Source organism: Varroa jacobsoni, unplaced genomic scaffold, assembly GCF_002532875.2.
Source record: "Varroa jacobsoni isolate VJ856 unplaced genomic scaffold, vjacob_1.0 scaffold_782, whole genome shotgun sequence".
Lineage (NCBI taxonomy): Eukaryota > Metazoa > Arthropoda > Arachnida > Mesostigmata > Varroidae > Varroa > Varroa jacobsoni.
The window spans coordinates 205,560-214,834 of NW_019213684.1; positions in this window are offsets into that span (position 1 = coordinate 205,560).

Sequence of the window (9,275 nt, forward strand, 5' to 3'; positions counted from 1 at the left end):
AGATAAGCTCGACTAATGCGTATAGTTGAGCTGATACTTGAGTAGCATTTCTCTTTTATCGGTGTGAGCATATCGTTTCTTTTCTGTCAAATGAGTTCAACCAATTCCAACGCAGTATTCGGCTGATAAATATCGATTTAGATCATTAGAAATTATGTACCGGAGTGGCCCTGGATGCGAGTACCGCATCATCGGTCGGCGTTCAGTTGTTCCTGTCAACTGTATCATTTTGCTCACACAATTTAATATAAAGATAACATTTTAAATTTATCCGCGTCCGATGCTAGTGCTATAACGGGAAAATATCTTGACAGAAATATATTGATCGGTCGTGATATCCACACGACGATAGATGCTTGAAGAGGTCCACTTTGCTATCTACGCGCTTAGTTAAATGCCCATCGCCAGCTGTTGATTCCGTTGCCGCGAGCAATAAAATGGCCGTTTAGAGAAACAACTACAGATTTTCGATTAGTTTCAAAGATCAACGTCTCGTGGTTAAGTTTTTATTCCTCAAAGGCAGCGGCGTTGCGGGAACTGATCGTAGATTGGCGAAGACATTAAGCAAAGACGCCTTAAGCGAACGCGTGAAGAACAAAGAGTGGAGTGTCCGAAAGCCAGTGAGGAGATGACTAGACGTCGGGATCTGAAGGATAACGACGGATTGCTGCTACCGAGGAGCCTCTCTACGAAAGTGGACTCCGAAGCTTAAGGGGTCTGCATTTATTGGCATTTCACCCGTAACCTGTTACAGCATTATAAACTTAAAAATGCGAGAACTGAGTAAAAGTGAGTCCCTCGTACACTGACTCCGGGCCAAGTAGAAATGCGTGTGGTGTATTCCACACGCAATCTGCCAAACATTAATCAAAAAAACCTGCCCAGAGCACGCGGTCGTCATAGACAAGTTATAATTCAATCTCGAACGCCAGCTAAACAGGCATCAGACGTAAAAATGGCGTTGCTGTGGGGAAAAATGGAGTTCGGTAACAGTGTCAAGCAGGTCCAGGCTTAAGATGAAAATGGATGCAATTGCAGTGGACATGAGAGGCATCTGCCAGTATGACATATTTGCCGAAAATGAAAGAATAAATGCAGCTCGATTGCCAATTCACTGGATTCAATGAGTTAGTTTCAATCAGTCATTTACCCGATTTAAGGTCGTTCGAGGTTTAAGTCCGTAAGCTTTCTATGCCCTGAAAGGGCGATTGGTGGGCAAGTATATCCCACTACCGATTTACGTCGAGTAACAAGCGCTAGAGAAACTACATATGCAGATGCGAATGGCAGAAACTACCAGAGCACAGGGTTAAATATGTAGATCATCTATGGAACTGTAGTCTTTTTAAAATAAAAGAAAAAAAAGGATTCTCCGTACCGACATTACTAAAGATTACGAAATGCAAAAGGTAACATAACCCTTGATTCTCCTTAATGACTACATTTATGACACCGATAATAATGTCCACTGCTGAGTTACTGGTGCTCCGAAGTTTCAGCCCAAACACGTAATAAAATCTGAACTTATCCCAATGATCCCTGTACGTATTTGTTCCCGTTATTCGTTTGATAATCATTATAGCGGTTGGTGGTGATTTGAACAAGACTAACTTACCCATAACCGCAGTTAAGTCACAAAGATCGACCTATGGTTATTTTAATTGTCAAAGCTGCTCCGAAAAAAACTATAAAAACACACCTATAAGATGTTACTTGGTGTGATTATATTACTTACACCTACTGGAAGCTAAACCATCGACCTAGCGCCGCGGTACATCTAATTAGTAGATTCGTGTTATTTAGGGTCTAAACAAACAGGGAAGTTCGCTTAGATAGCTCTTACTCGTAAACATGACAGGAGGCCTCGAAAATATAATAAAAGTAACTCCATACATTTGGAATTCAGAATATATTTCATAATGAATAGTCGTATATAGGTACCATGATCGGTCTAAGTAACCTAAGCCAGATATGACCCAAGTTAGTAGGCTAAAGAAATGTTCCTCCTGGCAGTGTCTAAATGCAGCAGTAAAAGAAAATAATTAATACGTTCTTGCTTAGTGTCGCAAATAAGATATATTGAAAATGAAAAAGTTATAATAAGAAAAGGCCCAACCGACTAAAGGGTCGAAATTTTCTAGGGAAGTTATTTTTTTACCTGCTGCTCCGACAGCGCTTTGTCATGATGGTGTCAATCAAAATAGCAAGATAAAATTTTACATAGCTGATACAATATAATAAATTTATAGAACGGATCAAAGACGGAACAGATCAAAGTGGCCAATATTACATGACCGGTGCGGGTTAGACGCTTTCATTGACATTAAGAACGAACCACAAGCTAAAAACGCCCTATCTTACAAAAGTTAAATTATTTTGGGAACAAGTTGCTGAAGTTGACTGTGCGCTTGGAATATGAAATCTCAAATAAATCTTTGTAAAGTTGATTCAATGAATTGAATTTTGCAAAATCAATCCTAGTTGTAAGTAGTGTCGTCAAGTGACAGGTTGAGTTGTTTCCCGTAACATAATAATAAGAACTTAATTGATCAGAGAGAAGATTCGAAAAGAAGTTGATGATTTTATTTCTTTGTATGTAATTAAAGGCAAACAGACGAAAATGTACATGTGCGATAAGTACAGAGTCGCAACAGATTTATTTTTTGAATTAAACAAATAAGCATTTATTGAGGAATTTTTTTGATTGAGTAAAAGTTACCTGGAACTATCATATTGCTAACCATTGAAAGTGTCACGTTAGCGAGGAGCGATATACGATAAAACAATGATATGATCATCGTTCTGCTCTATACCAAAGACGAACGTCCAGAATAAATGAACTTCTCGGTAAATATTATGAGCAAATAAAGATATTTTTCTATGTATTGTAGAGCAGTTACCATCTTATTAATCATGGATCGCAAGCGGCGTGATGTCCGAGCAGGAACCCTTACAAGGGATTATCTTTTCATGCTGTGAAGATGAGTGGATTTCATGGTGCAACATATGCAAACATTTCAATGATTTGGAGAGGAAGGCATTGGTCAAAAGGCCAGCGGCCGACTAAATCGGGGTGTGCGGGTGCGTTAAAAAAGATTGTGCAGTCTGAATGGGGGAAAGAAAGAGAGCGCTCGTGTCGTAAAGGAATACGCTGGCCGTTCGTAAGTAAACTCCACTTAGAGGTTTTGGCACTCCGTCAACGTCCTTTGCCAGCGAGCTGAAAGCGAACTATCGAAAACGAATTTTGCATCTGTACTGATTACGCTAATGCGAAGCTCTGAACCATCGACCGATTGTATGATACGCTCAAGACTTTCGTCTGCTCAATGTGCCATGCGATAGAGATTTTGGTGAATTATTAAAAGAAAATTCGGCCTACCAAGATGAAAATCCTAGCTCGCACAGTGCTCAAACCGTTAGAAATCGAACAATAAATTATTTAATTATTTATTAAGCATAGAATTTAATATATGATATCATTATTGAACACGAAAGATTCGCAAAATGGCTAGATATTTATTGCTGAATTGATTCATCGTTTTCGTTTCTTTATTTGCGCTATAGTAGGCGTCTCGGGGTAGCTATTGGACCAACGCAAATAACCACGAATGGACCGATTTTTTCTAGTTCTAGTTGTATTTGATGATTAAAATGAAAGGCTATCTGGCTTGATCGTGTAATAACTCGTATGCTATTGCGTACTCGATAACTCGGACTGCCTAGGATGCTGTTCGATGGCAGAGACAGCGGTCGGGATGAACCTGAAATAATCCTCTTATAGCCAGCCTTTATGTGTTACCGTTATAGGTGCGGCGACACGTTAGAGACCATTAGCAATGATAAAGGATGCCTACTGACTGCTGATACTCAATATTAAAGCAATGGCCTGACTCTTCGATTATTTATATGCTAGCTCCTGTCGAGTATATCTTATATAACACCACTAAGTGCTGATCCCTTCCGTGGTAGTTTCAAGACAAATCTGATATTTGGAATTTTTGTGAAACGATTCGTCCTAGTAGCGATCGGATCGTGCCGTTCAATGTGGACAGACATCATCTTTTTAATAAGAATCAATATTTAGTCAATGTTTGACGGATTCATATCCATGCATTCTGTTTCCAACTTGACAGGGGTTTTTAACAATTTTACGAAATATCTATTTATGCTCAAAGTAGACCACCCTTTTCTTATGGCAGCGCAGAGAAACGGTCATGCTGCGCCGTTCGTGCCATACAGGCACGATTTAGGTGCTTCTGTGTGTATTGGCAAAATTGTTAATGAGCCATGACAAGCGTGACGACTCGTGTCTATCTCGACCGTCTTCGTTGTTAATATATTATTGTAAAGTTCGCACAAACTGTGCTAGTGACGACTGTGATCGAGAAAACTGTTTAAACACCTGTACGCTCTTCGACGTGTCCAGATAGCTGTCTAACGCCGCACTTGGGAGCATCAGTTGTTCCCTTATATACGCGACGGTGACGCGTTACGAAGCTGACAAGCGATAGCAAGATCGTATGAAAGTTAAAAACACGTTAGCTTATATGGGTTCTATTCTGGCAAAGCGATGTCAAGAGTGTACATAATGAGGCACGCAATTCGAAATCGAGCTTTGGCTACATTGCCTATAAAGTTCGAGTAATTTCATATGGGTGTGCATATGTACTTGATAGAATATTCAGCTATGCATGCATCAGCACTGCGATGACAACCATTAGACTAATCGCTAGCCAGTCTCCTCGAGGACTATTGGACGAAAAACTCCATGTCAGAGGTACGAAGGGATGGTAGGAAAGCTCTCTCACTTTTTATATGGGAAGGAGCTCTCGGGAACAGTTAACATGGTATTCTCGCTAAAGGTAGCATATTATTAGAAAACGCCTTGTCCACATTCGACACAGGTATTGAAATATACGCACTTCAATAGCAAATTAGAATATATATTATTTGGTTTCCATATGGAAATCATTTCGGCGAGCCGGAATTGCAATTCAAGGCACTTGATAAGCTCGCATTAACCACAAATGTTTCAAAAACAGTTACTGCACAATACAATATAATGATAACGAGAAAATTGATTTTAACCAACGACCAACATTAATAGCAGCTTAAATACAAGCTGCGTCAGTGACACAATACTGTAATAGTACTAGACCTATGAAAGCTAACCGAAAAGAGAGAGACCCACGGTTCGAAGCCGGACTTTCACGAATAAAAAATAGGCCCAAAAATTTTAAATGAGTCTTTGCGCCTTGCGCCCGTCGTTGCCAGGTGTTCGTTCGATACCATTGGCTATTGATCGTAATAATATTCATACGCAACTCAAACACTCCCAACTAATTACTAATTTAAGCTAGTGATAATAGGTTATTTTGGATAGCGGGAAAAGTAGAATTTGTGCGTTTAGATAAGCGGGGTCGATATGCGCGTCTTCTACCGTTCTAGTAGCTAAATCAATTAGGGACGAAATAGCATCGCGTGTGTAAGAAATATTAGTTGGGGGTAAATTTAGCCTCCAATCAAGTATTGCCAGTTGAAGATTTATTGTCGCCCGCTATATTGGACGCTTGCAAAGCGCTCAATGAGAGCGAAGTTTGAAGAAGCAGAGGCAACATATTATACAAAGCATCGCATTCTCCAGTTACCTTGGACACTGCTGGTAATATTATTTTCTTTGGCAGCTGAAACAATGTAGATTTTCTTTCTTGCAAAGTAACAAAGGCAGCTAGCGTTTACTTCGTTAGGAATATGTATATTATATAATCGGTGTAGAGTAAAAAGTTCCCGTTGGAGCCAACAGATGGCGCTAGCGTTGACTCAACTCACCGTACCCATCTGAAAGTTGCGAGGATGATTGTTTCGTGCGTCGAGCGTGTGCCCGCAGTTTTCATTGAACGCTTGTCATTAGAAGTAATGGTTCGGCGCTTTGCCCTGCACTGGCAAAAGGCGATGCAGAATGATATTGGTGGATGAAGCCAAAGTTATACAGCCACTGCTTCGGTAGCCTAGCGAGCACTAAGGAACCTTTAGTGTGAAACTTTGCCTCATTTGACGTACGGCCTACACATCGCTCTACCTGATTATCACTTGTTTAGATCAATGCAGAATAGCCAGGACAGCAAATACTTTAGTCTAGAGGCCAAAGTCCGCAATACATCAGTTACCAAAAAAGTGGGCGAAAATTGAAATAAATCAGGGAGACAACTTTAACTAAGATGTGTTCATTTGCTCGAAAGTTACAATAAATTTAGAGTGGCTCAAAAAGAAATGCCAAATTTTTTCCAGTTACGAGTATTCGAGCAAAAGCTGTTGAGTGCAACAAAGACATACTGTGGCCTGTGAAAAACACGAGATTTTTTAGTAAGAGGTGCTTATGATGTTTAATAGCTTCACTTGAAGCGTTCGAACACAACGTTTCCGACGCGTTGTTGATAGCGTAGTGAGCATCGTGTTTGCCTGCTAATATTAGAGATACGTAATGGTTTAGGTTCGAGTCCGGGCGTAGACACTTCATCTTGTGCTGGGAGCCGGTGTTGTGAAGTAATAGTAAATGGCTTTAAATACGACACGTCAAACACGAATTAAACACAATGCAGCTGCCTTCAGTGCTGCAGACTGGTTCCTCCGTGTCAAGGTATGCTCCACAATATGGAACTAGCAGTGATACCTGCCGCTGGTAAAGCGGCCTGTATTTACTAATTGGTATATGATCAAACAATGAATTATAGAGTTGCCAGAGAAATATCACATTCATAGGTTAGGATGTGATCATCAGTACACAGTTGCGTGATAAGGTAATGAGTTTCCTTTGATACTTCTCGGACGCTGACAGAAAGACACACCTTACAGACCAGAGATAATTTTGTTTTTTTTTTTTCTTTTTGCTAAATTCTTCTAGCTAAATTGTCGCTTGCGCACTTAAGATGACGTGATGCCCATCACAAAATAACCGCCGACCTATTTCTTAAAGGCACGCACCTTCTTGTGTTTCTTTGTCTTACATGTTGCAAGTGTTTGCTCGTATCATAGTTTCAACTGCATATCAGATTTAATGTGGCAGGCAAATCACTGTCAATATATGTCTGGCCCAGAACATCTTTATGGTTTTTTCTTTAATTTCTCATCTGTTGTAGAAATACTGGTGTTGCCTAACAGAATTGTGAAAGTCGATTTGGCTAGATCACGTGTTACTGTTCTGTGTAAAAGTTTCCAGCAAATTCTATTGCATTTACTTGCTTACCAGTTGGCACATATATCTGACTGAATTATTCGAAGCCAAAGGTAGCCGTGATAGGTCGAAAACCTATAGAACCATAACTGTGGCCCACCTCTGCGTAAAACTCTTACGAAAATATGTCAGATGCCAGCTCGAAACTTAGTTGAATAAGTAAGTTTCGAGCTGGCATCTAACTTGTAATATGGACTTCTTCGTTTGAGCTCTTCTGATCTGGCTTTCTGTGCTATTTATTGTTACCCGATTCGCTTCTGTGATAGGTGAAACATTAGCCCTATAACCGTAATTGATGTCGCCACGGCATCTATCTAACGTCATCTTCCACGACGATTTCTAACGAATTTCCCATTATATCGTTTCCTGTCGTTTACGATTGGTTCATATCTAATCTGGCTAACCGTTTCATAATGATGCAGTCTCGAACGGTCACTTAGTAACACGTCCTGAACTCATTTAAATCTATCTTTTCGATAAATTTACTTCTCCAAATGAAAGATCCGCTGAAAACAGATTGCAAATCCCTAGCGAAGACATCTGCAGCTTTGAAAATGATCTGGCTAACGTTAAAACGAGCTAAGATACTCCCAGCCTTTGTGTAAACAATTCGAAGATAGAATGGGCCCTCTTCAAAACGTCTCAGTCCTCCATCAACATGGCAAGAAGCTCAATTAACCTTGATAACCAGTTAAGCTTACCCGCAAGGCGTCTTCGTCTGGTACTTTCACAACTATTAGACTGAGATAGTCATTTTCCGTAATCACGCCCAAAAATGCTATGCTATCTAGATTTCAGGCCAAAGGTTTATCCCAACGCGTATATCTGTACATGCATAGATTCTTTCTTGAGCCGATAGTTACGTAAGTTTGGTCTAAGACATTCTCTAAGCATTTTAATGTGTGTCAGCCTGTCCGGTGTGATGCTGTGTTTAGGTTACCAAGGTCCGCTTGTACATCAAACCTTTTCAATGGGCGTGCTATTCTTATTGTTTCAAATCTATTATCTGACACACAAATCAATGTACGAATCCGTCAGCCTCCTGGATAGGGATATCCTTTTAGGAATTTCTATAATACATTACTCAATAGACTCAGTGTAGAAACTACTTAATGAATTTTCCGAATTATCAACACAGATACATCTACAACTCCTTACCACGTTATAGCCGTTCCATCAAAAACCAAAAAGGTATCTTGCCCGGAGTCGCGTAACGTTTACTAGGGCAGCTGGTGTCGATGTTATCCTATTGTTATTATATGTCAGGTATATTGCATAACACTCTCATGGGATTCTGGGCCTATCTCAGCCGTTTCAAGCTGACGCAACGCTAGGGCTCGTATGCTTTGATAAAGCTCATTTGAATCTTGAACCGTCGTAGCTCTTGTAAATTCGCCTGTCAAAGTCCATAGCTTCAAGCCTGAAATAATAGACACTGCTCAAATGCTTAGCACTCACTCCCTAATGCAACAACATAACATAGAGATCTTGTAGTTTCTCCACGTGTAGACGTTATGATGTACAATGATTTCATAAATTAGCTCTATTTTTATATTTAGCGGGAATCATGACGGAAGCATATATGATGTTTATGTCTTGGAATATCGATAGTAGAGAATCGTTGCCATGCCACTTAACTGGGTTATATAAGGCTGAATATAAAAAATAGAAATTATAGCTTGACTGGTTATTAGAAATGCATACTGTAAGTTCCCTAATCTTAACTTCGTTCGTTGGCTGACAATGCTATTTGCCTTGTTTATTATACCATACGAAAAATGGCCGAAATTCTGTTGTTAGATGAATAAAATGCATCAAATGATACTTTGAAATAATCTTATCATTTTCTAGGCTGCCTTTATCTATCGTTCGTTTGTGTTATACAGGTTCACTGAAACCTGGTGGTAGACGACGAAATATGTTTATCAGAAGCAGTCAGTCCACTAGCACCAGAGATTTTGCTAATTTTTTACCATAAATCCGATTACTAGTATCCGAGTATTGTATTTTTCTTCATAGAATAAGGCTAACGACGCACGTTTTT